We start from the raw sequence: 13,820 nt of genomic DNA, 5'->3' as shown, positions 1-13,820 counted from the left end.
TTTCCCTCCGAGCCCAGATGGGCAGCCAAGCTGCCAGTAGGTTGTCTCTGGGATATGTCATACCCCACAACTAGAGAGATCCAATGGTACGTCAGAGAGAATGGACCTTGCTTTAAAGCCCCATCAAGTCCTTCCCTTGGTGGCCAATTTAAAGTAGCTACGTATAAATTTTGTTTATCTTTTTGGCCAACACCAGTGTTCCAGGTGCAAGCAGAGATGGGTTTCATTTTTGTCACAAGCTTCTGGTCTTAGCCATCTGACCGAAACCCAGAGTTTAGGGAGTTGTGGGTGAGTTTGCCTTTTACCCTTCTTTAGATATGGTTCATGGTGAATTCTAGAATCACAGAATGAGAGAGTTAGAAAGACCCTTGAAAATGAGGAAGGTGGAGCAGGCAATATGCTGGAGTCCTCTTCCCTACTGCTCTGACTTTGACCAGAGGAGCTGAACTTGACCTATTTTATATTCTGGAATTCTGCAGAAGCTCTCATTTTTAAAAAGTTTCTGCTATTTACAAATGGAAATAAGGAAGGAAAGAAAGAAGGAAGGGAAGTGGACTAGAAAACAATGATCTAAGCTGATTTTTTTCTAGTATAGACAGGAGATAAGAAGATTAAAATTCAGAAAGGCAAATATTTTTTCCCAAGGTAACACAGCAGAAAGGTAGGAGAAACAGGACTTGAAGCACTTTTCTTTTTCTTTTTTTTTTTTTAAGGTTTCAGTCCAGGGCTTTTTACGCTATTCTAGACTCATGAATACGTGCGTGTGTGTGTCTGCAATTAAAAGAAAAATCATATAATTTCCTTGGATTCTCTCTAATGACCACTGAAACTCCAGGTTTTAGAATAAGGTAAAGCAGAAAGAGCTAACCTTGGAGAATGAGATTTAGGTCCTAATTTCACCTGTGATACCAACCAGCGGTACAGACAATAGCTCTCTCTCTTTGGCTTCAGTTTTATTTTTTATAGTGGACAAAGGCTAGGCTAACTGGTTTCTATCTCTGATATTTTATTATTTTAGGCATATCACCAGAATTTTCTGGACATTCAGGGAGTATTTAAAATAGGGCAGATCCAATAGTCTTGGAATTAGGGAAAGTTTATAATGTCTATATAGTAACTATCTTATAGCCCTTTATTCAACCAGATGACATATATTCATTGGACACCTATAATCTGCTATGCACTGTCACAGAGAAGGAGAAAGAATTGATGAAAGCAGAAAACACATTTCTTTTCCTGCATGTTATTCTCTCTAAGTTTTCTTCATCATACCCTACAAAGTCATCTGAAGTGCAAATAGGCTCTATACCTCAATTATATCATTTATTTGGAAATCACCACATTAGAACCTCATTGCTCTTTATTTTGGTAGTGGCTTAATTTTGTTAAAATATGAATGGACTTGCTCAGGTTGAGGAGAAGAAAACTCTTGACAATGATTTTCAGAGTTCAAGTTCCACATAACCAGTCTTGTCCAGTCAGTTGGGATGGGGAAAGTATAATATCTATTGCTGCTCCATCTATACGATTGTCCTATGGATTGCCCAGACCCATGGCCAGGTTCTTTCAAAGCACTCAGGAGAAACAGGCTCTAGAGTCAAAGAATCAGGCGTTTAAATCTTGGTTTAGTCATTTAATATCTCCTTGAGCTGTCATAACTTCAATGAGATTCTTGTCTGTAATACATGTCTTTTGGAATTGTAAATTGAACTCATTCAGCAAATACTATTTAATGTCCACTATGTTCCAGGCACAGTGCAAGGAATTAAGGTTATAATGCCCTCCCAGACTTCACAGTTAAGATTACAGACAGAACAAGTCAGCAAGCAAAGAGTAAATACAGAGTGCGGTAAGTGTTATCAAATAAGCCAACACGTTGCTATAAATATTGGCAATAACAAAGTTTTTATTACTTCCTACATCATAAAGGGCATATGGTTGATGTAGCAATTATTATGTACAAGCACATGTACCTGGGGTTAGTCAGCCGGTGCAGTGGAGAGCAGACCCTGGATTAGGGATGAAGTACATCTGGGTTCAAACCCTGATAGTGTGGATCCTTTGTTAAATAATAAAAATATTTATTTTCCCCTCCAAAACATGATGTGATTTATTTCATTTAATATTCACAACCTAGGAGGTAGTCCTAGTATTGCCTCCCCTTTACAGTAGAGGGAACTCAAAAGAGATTTGAGAATCCTGTGTCAGTATGAGCAAGGCCACATAGCTAGTGAGTAGTGACACAAGGATTGGAGACTAGCTATGTCTGACATCAAGGCCATGCTTTGGAGGACCACCAATACCATGAGCGATGTGAAAATTTTGTAGAAACTTAAAAACACTAAAAATAAGTGATGGTGGTTCTCAGACCATGCAAACTAATTTATATATAGTTATTATCATAAGGAAATTTAATGTATGTCTCATACTCTATTTCTGTATCTTTACCTTCAGATAATTCAGGTCAAAGTGACCAGGTTATCGATGTAGTAATCACATAAAAGAATTGGCAATTAGCTTTTATCACACTCTAAAAATGTAATAGACTAGGTATCACAGAACCTTGAGGCTGAAGTAGCAAGAATCAGGATGAATCTTACTAAAATATACCTTTGAAAACAACTGTAAATGTGAAAAATGAGGGGGGAGGGACGAGTTGTCTGGCCATATATGGTTTATCTTCTCGACTGCACTGCAGAATGAATGGTGCTGTTACATCTCAGGGAAGAATTTGTTTCTAAATCTACCTATTTTAATTCAAATCATCATCAGCTTTCTTCCTGGCCTTTGAAGCAACTTTCTATTCTTGCAACTTTCCAATCTTCCTTCTCAGCCTTCTTTCACTCTCATCCATCTTTTACACTGCTTCTGCACTGCTCTCAGTTATATTGTTAAACATGTACTTGAGGGCTTCCCTGGTGGCGCAGTGGTTGAGAGTCTGCCTCCCGACGCAGGGGACACGGGTTCGTGCCCCGGTCTGGGAAGATCCCACATGCCGCGGAGCGGCTGGGCCCGTGAGCCATGGCCTCTGAGCCTGCGCGTCCGGAGCCTGTGCTCCTCAACGGGAGAGGCCACAACAGTGAGAGGCCCAAAAACCACGTACTTGACATCTAGTTCCTTGCTTACAAAAAAAAGTAAAATTTAAAAAACAAACAAAAATAAAATGTTCATGTCTTCCCTTTGGCCATAGGGGAAAGGTCAAACTCCTTAGCATGATATTTATTCAACAAATAGGTATTGAGCATCTACTATGTGCTAAGCACTGGTCTAGGTGCTTGTGATACTTCAGTGAACGAAAGAGACAAAAATGCCTAAAAATCTTGGTCTCCATTGAGCTTACATTCCTGATGAAGGAGAGAGACAATAATCAACAAACCAATGAACTATATGCAATAGTAGGAGGTGATAAGTCCTATCAAAAGAAGAGGGCAGGGCAAACGGGACAGAAGCCCAGAAGCGGAGAGAAGGTTGAAATTAAACATGAATATGTAAACACATATATGCAATTATATATAATAGAGTATGTGCAATTATATATGGAGCAAATGCAATTACGTATATGAAACATTTCAACAAATGTCTTCACAATCTTTGCTTTTGAAGATCTTTCACAATTTGTTCAGCCCCTGCTGTCTCTCAAAAGTAGCCTTACATTATCTTCTCTTTTTTTTTTTTTTCTTGCGGTACGCGGGCCTCTCACTGTTGTGGCCTCTCCTGTTGCGGAGCACAGGCTCCGGACGCGCAGGCTCAGCGGCCATGGCTCAAGGGCCCAGCCGCTCTGCGGCATGTGGGATCTTCCCGGACCGGGGCACGAACCCGTGTCCCCTGCATCGGCAGGCGGACTGTCAACCACTGCCCCACCAGGGAAGCCCCTATCTTCTCTTAATTCTATTTAGTCTGTGCTCCTGCCATGCTCATGTTTTTAAGGCGCCTCAAACAGTATGGTCTCCTGTGCTTTCACAAATACTTTTCCCATTTTTAATATAAAGCCTTGAGCCAGCCACCTGTCAACCGCTCACACACACAACTTTCATTCTGGTAACCCCTTCCTCATTGCTGGACTCCTCCTCAAACACATCTCCTCTCGGAAGCTATGTCCAGGACCCAGGGCACTGTGCAAATACTACTCTGAGAGCACTGTCACGCTGTGCTGTGACTTGTCTGTTTCCTGACTATCTTATACAGTATGTTGAATATTTTCAACTTAATAGGAATGTTTTATTACTTCGTACATCATCCGCATTTCTCTATCAAACACATGGGGCAAGGTGAGTTGATAATATTTGTGCAAAATGAGCATAAGCTTTTCACAGGGTTGAACTTTTGTTTCCTTATCCCTTTCTTGAATCTCTAAAGGGGATGCCAGTGTTTCAGATCTCTAAGTGCTTCGTTCCTCTGCTTTAAGGAAAAAGAACACCTTGACCCCATAAAACCTGGTCAGAACAGACTATGGTGATAAGAAACACAAAATCGCCTCTCTAGGCATTTCTTCTCAAAAAAGAAAAAAAATCTAGTATAAATCTGAGTGGCTCATTAATCCAATCACAATGCTTGGATCAACTGGAAAAAAAATGGGGGTACTTAGTCCAAGGGCTATTAACAACCTCCTTTGATGAAGTCGTGACATTGACAGTGAAGGTGATGATCCAGGTAATGCAAAAATGCCAGTCTCTTCTGGGACCTGTCACTTCTGCATAAACAAATGAATCGGATCAGGGTGGTGACAATCTCTTTGAAAGACCCAATAAATGCTGTAGAGGGGATTTCTGCATTGGATGGGGGTAGGACATTTGCCTTCCACTGTCTCTTCTGGCTCTGGGGCGTCTATGTTTCCATGACAGAACAAAATGGTTTCTTCACCTGGATTTTCTTTGCCCCAGGAATCTCATTTTGGGGCTTTGAAGGCAGCGGAGAGAAGAGAGATGGCCCTGGGAAGGAATATCAGCATGATGACCAGTTTCATCCTTTGGGGATTTTCAGAGCCTCCAGAGCGGCAAGTTACCCTCTTTGTACTGTTTCTGGGGATCTACTCCATGACTCTGGCTTGGAACCTGGACCTTACTGTCGTGATTGCCATGAAGTCACACCTCCACCCCACCATGTGTTTCTTCCTTTGTAACTGTCCTTCACTGATATTTCATACACCTCCTCTATAGCCCTTAAGATGCTCTGTGACTTCTTCAAGGAGCAGAAGACCATCTCCTTTGTGGGCTGTGATGCTCAATTTTTCTTCTTCATTGGCATGGTGAGCACAGAGGGCTGTCTCCTGGAAGCCATGGCATATGACTGGTACGCTGCCATCTCCAACCCTCTGCTCTACACAGCCTTCATGACACCCACCATCTAATGGGGGTGGCCATTACAGCGCATGCTGGAGGATTCCTCACCGGATTGGTCCAAGCCAGCTCTATATTCTGGCTCCATTTCTGTGGGCCACGAATCATTAACCACTTTTTCTGTGACCTGCCACCGCTGCTGGTCTTGCCTTGTCCTAGTACCTTCCTCAGCCAGGTAATGAACTTTCTTGTTGTGTGTACAGTTGGTGGGACTTCAGCTCTTGTGGTCCTGGTTCCCTATGGCTACATCATTGCTGCTGTCATGAAGATCCATTCAACCCAAGGGCCAACAAAGGCTTTCAACAACTGTTCCTTTCATCTGACCACAGTGATTCTCTTCTATGGCTCTGGTCTCTTCTCATATCTCCATTCTAGTGCTGGCTACTCATTAGACCAAGATAAGGTGGTGTCCATGCTCTATGGAGCTGTGATTCCCATGATGAGCCCCATCTCCCCATCAAGGAGATCAAAGATACATTGAAAAAGCTCAAGGAGAGAAAGAAGCAGATGTCCTCTCTGTGTCTTATAGTTCCTTGAGTTTAAAAGAAAAAACAAACAAAAATCCCTTAAGTTTTGCTATATGTAATCATAATAATAAGTGGCCCACTTATTATTAGTAATAATAGGAATCTGAATAATAATTGAAAGAAACTCTTTCAAATAAGATCCCCAACCTACATGCCTACTGTGTAATTAGGCTCTACAAAGGTTTGTTCCTTCCTTTTACTTTTCTTGTCATAGACTGGTAGGGTTTCAATTTTGATCACTTGCAATAGAAAATAAATATGCTTTGCTATGATATTCCTTAGCTTTATGGCCTCAGGTGCTGTGTCCAGGTTGCTTTAGAGCCAGCTGGGGCATGGCCTAGGACCATGAGCATTGATTAGAGACCTGTTTACAAAACACCACTCATACCAGTCCATTCACTATTTGGGACAAATTTTTTGTTCCCTTTGCCTTGGATACTTACCTATCCAAAGGTTGATACTGACCAGGAAGGCTGACTCTCTGACCTGAGAGCCCTCATTGAATTGGGTTCAGCAGTGGTGACTCAGAGCCAGCAAAGCAATAGGGTATCTGTAAACCGTGTGTGAAAAGAGACCAGGGTCACATCTGTGGGGTCATGGTGTCCCCTGGGGTCAGAAATAGGGACCTAAACCAGCAGATCCAAAGATGTGAAATCACAGTGAGCAAAGAGCAGAGATAAGGGTAAGGGAGAAGCCCTAAAGGAGAGCAGAGTGCCATACGGTTAATTTTCTTGGTTGAAACTGCCTAGTGACTGGGTGGGACCTGATTTAAGGAACAGAGTCAGAGAAGAGAGTCTTCCTCTGGCAGCTCTGGTTCCATACCTGTTCCCTAGACCAGCTTCCACTCTTGCTCTGTGCATATTTGACTTACTCTCTGTTCTCACCTCATCCCCAATTGACTTTCACTCCATATACTAGAGTTTGTATCTTTTCTACTGTTGCTCCGGAATTTGAATGCAACCTGTTCCCTGATTCTGGCACCCCTGCTTTCATTCTCATGCATTATCTCAGAAGGGGCCCCTTCTGTGTCCTATCCCAGATCTCTATGACATGATTTGAGATAGGACAACCAAGTCAGTGAGTTTGCAGCAGAATTGAATGTGGATTTTAATTTGTCTTTGATCCTATTCTACAAGATGGTTCTTGAGCAAAGGACAAACATTTATGAAGTCTTGCTTCTTTAGTGGTTGTGTATATAAATCATGGTGAATCGTGACAGCCTTCCCTAAGTTGCATCAACTTTGGCTGTAACTCTTCTGCTTCTGTCCTTCTTCCAGTTCATGCTGGTATTTGATCCATTCTCCTCTGACCACTTGGATTACTGGGAGTTTAGGTATAGGAGGGGTATGACTTTGAAGTTTGTCTGTAAAGCCTTCCTTGGCCCTTGACTCCTCCAGACATAGTAAAGAGTTACTGCAGTGTATTCCCATAGCATCCTCTATTTCATCCATCAGCTCCTACAACACTACTATTTTTATTTTGTTTATTTATCTTCCTTCTCCTCAAGTTGTAAACTACTCCCTACTGTTTCCCTGAAGCATAAGCTATGACTGGGACAAACTCTGTGTTAATAAAATTTTTTAAATAAATGAATAAATAAATCCAAATTCACTTGGTAGATGATTTAGAGATTCATCTTAGGCCAAAGGAAGGAATTAACACTTATTAGAAGCTTATTATATGCCAGACATTGTTCTCAGAAGCTTTTATAAACTTCATTTCAACTCTATAACATACAAATTCCCTATTCAAAAAAAATTAAAACACCATAGGTAAAGGGATGTTTAAACCAGAACCCTCAATTTTAATCCCTTCCTGGTCTCCCCAAGAGGTAGCTATGGTTTATGTTGTCAGACATGTAAATTTATACTTTTTCTGCTTAATAACATTCACATATGTACCAATCAAAAATACATCGTACTGCTTTATGTAGCTCTCTGTGTATTCACATAAATGAAATCATATTGAATGATCATTCTATACCTTGATTTTTTAGAAATTCAATCATTATTTCCTGGACCTCCTTCCATATTATACATATAAATCTACCTTAGTCTTTTTCATTGTTTCGTAGAATTGATGTGCCAAAATGTATGTACCTATTCCTCCCTGATGGACATTTAGGTAGTGTCCAGTTTTTGCTAGTTTATTACAAACAGTGTTGCAACATGCATGTCTGTACATACACTTCCTGCTAATATGCACTTTTATGGTAGAAACTGAGAAGTTGAATTGCTGCTTATAGGACATGTATATTTTAAAATTTTGATAGACACTGCCAAGTTCTCTCTAGAGCGGCTCCCAATGGACCCTCCTGTCAGCAACGTAATAGGGCAGCTATCTCTTCATACCCTTGGTAAAGGATGATACTATCAAACTGAGTTATTTTTCCTCCCTGATGCCTCTTTAAATGTATTCTTTTAATCCTTGAAATGATCCTATTAGATAGGATCGTTTATTGTCCTCATTCACTTACTACAGAAAGTCTCTAATATACACAATTTTTTTTCTTTAGTTTTCACAACCACACTATGAGATAGGGGTGTTAATCGTCTTTATCTAAGAGATGAGATATGTAAGACTCGGGAAGGAGGTTACGTAACATACACAAAGGCACACACTAACAAGCTAAGGAGATCCTAAGTGCATGTCTACACGACACCAAGGCCATTCATTGAAAATACATATTCTTACACGTATGCTTGGCATCGTCCAGAGACGAAGAAGGAAATATTAAAGCAAATTCTGTAAAAAAAAAACAACAGAAAAACAAAAAACAACTAATTTCTCAAGTCAGGCCTGATTTCAGTGCATAAAGAGAAAGGACGACTGACTGACTTCTGTTAAATAGTTAGGATCAGTTTCAATAAGATCACCACTTAAGTTCTATACCAGGAGCTTTATTTAAAACAATAATTTAAAAAGCATTATTCAAAAATAGATTTGTTAATGGAACAAATATTTTTTACATCTTTATTGGAGTCTAATTGCTTTACAATGGTGTGTTCGTTTCTGCTTTATAACAAAGTGAATCAGTTATACATATACATATGTTCCCATATCTCTTCCCTCTGAATGGTTTGATTCCCAAATAACTATGAAACAAGGAGAAACCAAAATGTTAAAACAAAACCAAAATTGAATTAGTAATGAATGAATAATGTTCTTCAAAGGTAACAATAGTAATGGAGCTCCAACCCAACTTATAGCATCTGTTTCTATATTCAGATAAAGAAATGACCAGTTGTGCTGTAGGCTCTGGTGAAGGAAAAGTCTTGAGAGGCAATGTATCAAGATATCAGGGTTAGGGGGATAATAAGAGGCAGGGCAGGTTGATGCCTTGAAGTTTCACTCTGGATTAAGCCAGATAAAAAAGAATTTAGCAGACAACATTGTACCAGCATTCATAGTGAATCGTTTAGCGTGGAGGACCCCAGAAGAATTTTACTCTCTAACTGCTTTCCTATCAACAATTTTTCCATGTTTGTCCCATTAACACCGTGAATTGCATCATTGAATATGGAAACACAAGCTCTTTCTACATTGATTGCTGAGAAGTTTTTTTTTTTTTTTTTTTTTTGCTGAGAAGTTTTGAGTAAAATTTGTGACTCATCTGTAGCAAGAATTTAGGTAACTCTGAGGAGCACTTTTATTCTTACTCCTGGCTCTACTCTGCAATTCTACTTTTTTCTCTCACCAATCTTTTAATCTGTTATTTTGTACATTTTATATATCTTTGCAAGCTGCTTGCTCAAACATTTTGGAACCAAGTAGAATATAAAGATAACCAAAGAGTTTGCTTTACCCACCAGATCGGTGCATTAGAAAGTGAATCCATTTTGGTTCTTTGGGTCACCTATATCTCTAACCTTAGCTGAAATCAAACTTATCTCCCTCATCTGTAGTCATCCAAGACGCCTTTTCCATCATTCTCCCCATTCTCTGTCTCTTTCTGTTTTTTCTCTCTGCTTCTCTCATCTGTCTCTGTCTCTCTGTGTCTATCTCCTTCTACCTCTGTGTCTCTCTGTGTCTCTGTCTGTCTCTATCTCTGTCTGTCTTGGAGGACCGCCCGACCCGCTGGTCCAGGTTGAGACCTTCCTCTCTGGTCATTTATAACCCTGTACTTCCTTTTCCATATAAAGCATAATTGTTCAGTGTCTATCTTCCCATTAGACCATAATCTCCATGCAGAGCAAGTGGTGTCTGACATAGTATTTGCACAATAAGTTTCTGTGAGTACGTTAGTAATTTGCTCTATCTCAGAACATTTTTAGTCGTCAGTGATCTCCTAGTGACTAGTCTATTCCACTTCCCTCTTTCACAAATAAAGAACTGAGCCTCTGGGTGGTGAAATAATTTGCAAATGACTCACAGCTGGCTACTGAAAGCACTCCTCTCCAGCCCAGCAATCTTCCCATGTCTACACAACAGCTGGCCGTTACCATCAAAATCTTACCCAAACTGCGGTGAAAGGTCCTATAAGAAAGAATGCAATACGGTCTAAAAACCATATTGCCTCACAGTCTGGCAGCTTTGACTTCCTGTTTTCAGGGAAATCTTCCCACTTCAGCTCTGTCTCATGAATTTTATGGCTAGGGAAAGTTTTCTCCTTCTCATAATTACAATGCCCCAACTGGAAGAAACTGTAGAAACTGGAAGAAACTGTAGAGAACAACGAAGCTGGGATTCAAACTGAGTTCTCCCGCCTCCCTGTGTCTTGACCACGCATTTTTCTCTACACACACACACATATACACACACACACATACATACACACAGACACACACACAGACACAAAACCACACATAGACACAGACACACACACTACACACACACACACACATACACTACACACATACACACACATACATGCACTACACACATGCACACATACACACACTACACACATAGGCACATACACACACTACACACAGACACATACACACACTACACACATATATACACACTACACACAGACATGTTCACACACATACACACACTCACATGCACTCACACACACATACACAGTCACACACATACAGATACACACAGTCACAAACACATACACACATACACACTCATAAACATACACTCACACATACACGCACTCACACAGTACACACTCTCACACACATACACACACACATAAGTGTGGAAATGAAGGGGAAGGAGGGAAGGAAATGGTTCTCGTTGACATCCTACTGTCTGTAAAATTGGTCCGAGATCTTTCTCCACCAAAGGACCTCGGCTTTCTCCATCCTTCCCTCCCTCCATCTCACGCGGTAAGCAGCTGCTCTCCATGCCCCGTGCCTCATGAAACATTCTGTTCTCGTCACTTCCTGTGGAAGCTGTTCACGATGTTCTCCACCTTTCTCCAGGGGACGCAGGGAGAGGGAGAGCAGAGCACATTAGAAGCCCGACTCTCCCTGCAGAAGGAGAGCTGTCCCCTCTGGAGACAGGGTCTCAGACTTCAGTGAAGGTGTTCTTTTACTGGGAGGAAGGGACGTGACAGCAGGAAAGTTTGTTCTCCAAAGCCCTTGTGCCGCAACGTATGTGCCCGCACCCCCATTATACCTATGAAAAACTTAACTGCACAAAATAATCATAACAAGAGAGGATTTGGCTGGTTGAGCTGACCCAGGGGAGACTCCCACACCTTAGACACACAGGCACAGACCCATTTCCGCCAACACAAAGATTCAAGCTCAAAACCAAGAAAGGGAAATCTGCGGGTGCTAGAAAGAGAGAGCTCACAATCAGAGCAGCGAGTGGGTACTTAGGCCTGTGGCTGAGGGACATTCGGAGCCAGACGCCGACCTCAGAGCAGGGTACTGTGGCTTTAAGGGCTGTGGGAGATCACCCAGGCCACTGGTCCTGTGTACAATGTTCAAGGGAGGCTGGAACCATCCTGGGAATCAAGAAGCACTGCCTCTGCCACCACCTGCCGATGAGGAAAACTCCACCCACGCGCCCGTGGAAAATGGCTAGGACTCCTGCCATCTTAACAGAGATCAGAGAACCCCACGCATGTGTTGACACAGATGGAAGGTCTTAGTTCACATCGACTCCAAACCAAGAAATTAACACAAACTCTGGTCCAGTATGATTATAAGGCCTCAGCAGAGACAAAATGAAAACCACCTTGGAGGAAGAGCTGAACAAACCGGTGCAAACCAGCCTTGCACAGCAAACCTCAGTGGAAAAGGGGCTCGAGTCACAAATGTCAAACCACACAGGGAAATAAGTCACCAAAAGGAAGTTTCAGCAGGAACAACATGGGAGAACATACACGCCATGACCTGCACAGAACAAAATCTTCTAAAACTTTTAAAATAAAAGATCGCAGCTGTAGCTTTCAAATTGAGGCAGGTTGTAACTGGAATGCAGACTCGTGCCTCATGAAGATGCTGGAAAGGACCTCAACACACCCTCTTATTTTACATATTGGGAAACAGAGAGAGAGGGGGGAAATGACTTGTCTAAGGTCACCAGCAGGTTAGTATAGAATGAGGAACAGAATCCACGTCTCCATATTTCTAACCCTGTGCTACTTTTCCTGCCCCACGATGCCCTAATTTCCCAAGATAGAAATTAAAAACCTACCTTCAAGAGAAGACCAGGAGGAAAGGGGGGCAGAAAAGCCTACTTAAGACCCAGGAAACCCCCAAATCAGGGCTCTGACTCTTATTAGCAAAGCTCAGGTTTGGTGTTCGAATAACTAGTTTTTTTTTTTGGCCATGCTGCACGACATGCGGGATCTTTGTTCCCCGACCAAGGATCGAACCCGTACCCCCTGCCTGGGAAGCATGGAGTCCTAACTACTGGACCACAAGGGAGGTCCTCTAGAATTTTTTATTAAACCCCTCCTATCACCATTTTGCATTACACTGACCTGTTTTTCTTTCCTATTCTTCCCCTATTTCCCTTAGTCCTTCTCTTGACTGTCCGCAGAATGGAAATGTTATCAGAATTGGGCAAGTCAGTTCTGTGATTGTTGCTCCTTCGTTCTTAACCTCTGTTCTACCCTCCAGGCAAGCCCTGCTTGCACACTGCATAGGCAGATTAGGGAGACGGAAGGGGAAAAGGAATGGGGTGAGGACCAAGTATCCCAAGGCCAGCTTCACTAGATGCAGATACTTGGCAGGGATGGGAACCAAGGTGGGTATGCAAGCAGGTGTGGGTTCAGTCCTGCAGGATCAAAACTTTAAATACCAGATCAGATGTAAATAAGGCAGAAGGAGTTGGCACATGGGGACATTCCATCTGGGCTCTTATGATTCATGTATTATGTAAGACACTAAGCTTACGCCCTCCCAAATTCACCAAGACACAATTACAGACCAGAAAACCAAATTAAATTTTGTAATAAGAAATACAAGTCACACAAGCTAGGCTCAGAGTAAGTGCTCAGAGATACTAATGTAAGTTGAAACAAAAATCCTATCATAATTTTGCTTCAGCTCAAGTATTCATTCCCAACCACTCAAGACCTGATTTACTGAGGACATGTTCTAGAAATATTATCAGCTGTGTTGGCTTTATTCACTTGTTTATTCATTCAATAGTAACATATATTGATTGGGTATCTGCTATGTACCAGATATAGCACCAGCCTCGGGTAATACAGTGATGAACCGAAAAAAACATGATCTCTTCCCTTTAGGAGCTTACAGTTTACTAGGGGAGAGAGTCAGACAAGAAGTCCATTAAAATAGTGATAAATGCAAGGGATGCCGTGGAGCACATAGAGGAACATTATAATATTAATTAATACTCTACATTAATTAATGTTTCATTGGGAGGTAAAATCCCAGGGCAGCAAATGTAAAAGGAAAAGGGAGGTAAGGCAGCAAAGGAGACAAAGGAAGTCTAAGGGGCTGTATTACTGAGCTGATCACAGTTTAAGGAAAGACACAGACAATTGTTTAGTCACGCAAATGTCTTCAGAGAGAGCACA

The 13,820-nt window shown here is 41.5% G+C and overlaps 1 pseudogene; it reads left to right on the top strand.

The window, feature by feature from the left end:
• The first annotated feature begins 4,922 nt into the window (after positions 1–4,922).
• On the top strand, positions 4,923–5,873 carry LOC132429220 (olfactory receptor 5A1-like; annotated as a pseudogene).
• The last annotated feature ends 7,947 nt before the right edge of the window (positions 5,874–13,820 follow it).

Source organism: Delphinus delphis, chromosome 8 (genome assembly GCF_949987515.2).
Source record: "Delphinus delphis chromosome 8, mDelDel1.2, whole genome shotgun sequence".
Classification (NCBI taxonomy): Eukaryota; Metazoa; Chordata; class Mammalia; order Artiodactyla; family Delphinidae; genus Delphinus; species Delphinus delphis.
Note: the sequence above shows the minus strand (reverse complement) of the source record. Positions and strands in the feature narration are given on the sequence as shown.